The sequence below is a fragment of the Echinops telfairi genome, unplaced genomic scaffold, assembly GCF_000313985.2.
Source record: "Echinops telfairi isolate 266 unplaced genomic scaffold, ASM31398v2 ScPeMD7_7421;HRSCAF=8459, whole genome shotgun sequence".
Classification (NCBI taxonomy): Eukaryota; Metazoa; Chordata; class Mammalia; order Afrosoricida; family Tenrecidae; genus Echinops; species Echinops telfairi.
In genome coordinates this window covers 17,592,318-17,595,073 of record NW_022111321.1, presented here as the reverse complement: position 1 = coordinate 17,595,073, position 2,756 = coordinate 17,592,318, and the positions used below count along the sequence as shown (strand labels likewise).

The 2,756-nt window shown below is 43.8% G+C and overlaps 1 protein-coding gene across 1 annotated transcript in view; it reads left to right on the top strand.

Moving 5' to 3' along the window:
• Positions 1 to 2,756, top strand: part of POGLUT3 (protein O-glucosyltransferase 3) — a 32,242-nt gene that overhangs the window by 15,099 nt on the left and 14,387 nt on the right. The window lies entirely within an intron of this gene.

The following is a 2,756-nucleotide window of genomic DNA, read 5'->3' as shown; positions in this document are numbered from 1 at the left end:
TGGCTCTGTGAGCAGGTGCATTGTCGTGGTGGCAAAACCAGTCCCCTGTCTGCCACAAATCAGGCCTTTATTATCACACACCATTATACAATCTTTTTGGAACCTCTAAATAAAAGGCTTGATAAACAGCCCGACTTGGAGGAAAAAAACAACAACCAACAGTCTGACCTGGTGGAGAAAATTCCAAATGCACTATCCCCCTCACCTCACCTCCAGGTTTTTGGGGGTTCTCCCTCATGCATTTTCCTTGCTTTGCCCTATCCACCTCTAGAAATTTGTATGCATAGCACACTTTGTTACAGGTTGGGGATGAGGCTGTTTTCTATCACTGCGTAGCATAGGTCAAGAAACAAAGCAAACCCAACCAACCAAAAACCCCTAACTTGTGTTCCCTGCAGGCTGTCCTCATGTTGCTGCCTCATAGCGTAGGTCCTCCCAGGAGAGGGCAGAGGTGGTTTTGCCCTCTAGGGGACATCTGGCAGTGTTTAAAAGACATTTTTGGTTTTTTCACCTGGGGGGTTTCCACAGGCTAATGGGCAGAGTCCAGGCACATTACTAAACATGCTGCATTGTACAGATTGAGTCCCAACACGAAGAATGACCTGGGCCAAAATGTCTATACAGTTGCTGTTTGGAAACCCTGCTCTATCATGAGACCTTCTGATGCTGCACTAACTAGTGAGGTTTAAAATGCAAAATGAGTTTACAAAATGAGTTTATAAATTTGCATACCTCACCATGCCCTTCTTTTCCAGGTCCTTTGTTATGAAGAAATCTAAGATAAATGAGACTAACCTGACCTTTGAGCAGGTCATTCTGGTGTGTTATTTAGCAGTGAATGTGAGCTGTGAATACAGACAATAATTATATCACAACATGATAAGTCACTAAGAAAAGTAGGTGTCTGGGGAGGGAGGTCACAGAGTCGGTAGCATCTGATGAAGGAGAGGGAGCAGACTGTCAAGTGAATAAGTTTTCAAGTGACAGGGATAATATATTAAAGTGGATGGCATTTTCAGAGAGTAAACAAATTCTGAATGGAATGTGGGTAGATGGAGGATGAGCCCGAGAGTTAAGCTAGGTCAAGACACTGGGAAGCCATTGTTTAGACCTTGTCCTGTAGAAATAAGGTTCTGTTGAGCATGGTAGTGACCTATATTAACTTGGGTTTTCTATTGTGGGCAGCCTTGTGGGAGAGGATGGAATCAGAATACTTAAGAAAGAAGCAATTACAGGAGCAAATGAAGAGGGAAGGAGAGAGAGTGGAACACGTCCTGACCCACGAAGCTCTGAAGATGATATTCCTGCTCAGAGCAGCCAATACACAGAGAGGATCATAGGGTGGCCCCACCACAAGACACAGTGTCCCTCACTGACCCCATAGTGTTATGGAGGACAACACTGGAGGCACAGTGCAGGAATTGTGACCGATCTGACCCCACCACACTGGGGCAAAACGCTAAGGGCAGGCAACAGAACAACAAGGGGAGCAAAGCAATGCAAAGCAATGAAGTTTCTGGGGAATACCAAAAATGGACTTTGGGGCCAGGCTGTGGTACCCCAGCAGACTCGACTAGAAAACACTCCTAAAGGTCAAACAGACCTGGAACTATTTATAGGTATTTCATTTTTTGTGTTGGGTTTTTTTGCTGTTCTTTTGTGGTGGTGTTTTTTTTTTCTTCATTTGTTGCTTTGTTTTGCTCTGTCTTGTTTTTGTCCTTATTATTGTCTCTGCATGTCTAGATAAGATAGGAGAGATAAACAATCCAGGGGAGAAAACAATAGGACCATTGGTTCCAGGGGGTCACAGAAGAGGGGGAGGCGGGGGAAAGGAAGGGGAGTGTCAACAAACCTAGGGACAAGGGAACAACAAGTGATCTAAAATCAATGGCGAGGAGGGCATAGGATGCCTGGTGGGGCTTGATCAATGACAATGTAGCCGAGATGAATTACTGAAACCCAAATGAAGGCCAAACATGATAGTGGGACAAGAGGAAAGGAAAAGGAAATAGAGTAAGGAACTAAGAGGCATAGGGCATTTATAGAGGGCTAAATACAGGCATGAACATATGTAAATATATTTATATAGAAATCTATGTCACTGAAGACAAAGCAGGTGCATAAGCAAATGTGATGAAGAAAGCTGATGGTGCCCAGCTATCAAAAGATACAGCATCTGGGGTCTTAAAGGCTTGAAGATGCCGACTCTTATCAGCCCTATAGGAGAGGGTAGAATTGTCACCTTGGGTTTCTGAGACTAAATCTTTATGGGAGTAGAAAGATTTCTCTTTCTCCTGACGAGCAGCTGGTGGTTGCAAATTGCTGGCCTTGTGGTGGGCAGCCCAATGCTACTACCAGGCTCCTTGAAGGCCCGCCCATAGGTCCTCCCATTTATGGATCCCTTCTTTAATACTTAATGGCGTAAGCCCTAGTTCATTCCAGTGACTAGGCCATATAGGGCCTTCCCAGGATTCTGTGAACTTCGGAAAGTTTATAGTTTCAAAGTTCCTTCTTGAAGGTCTTTGTTGCAGCAGAATAGTCCTCACGTTCAGATGTCTCCTGCAGCTGTTCTTGTCACCTCAAAATGAGTTTAACTTAGAATACAAGGGGGTGCCCCCTGCAAAAAAAAAAAAAAAGGAATTGTTTCTCAAAGCTATGTATTTAAATTTTTTTTTTACAAAACACCTTATCACCTTCAAAGCACTCTCCATTACATTTCATACATTTGTCAAATCCATGATTCCATTCTTGGAAAC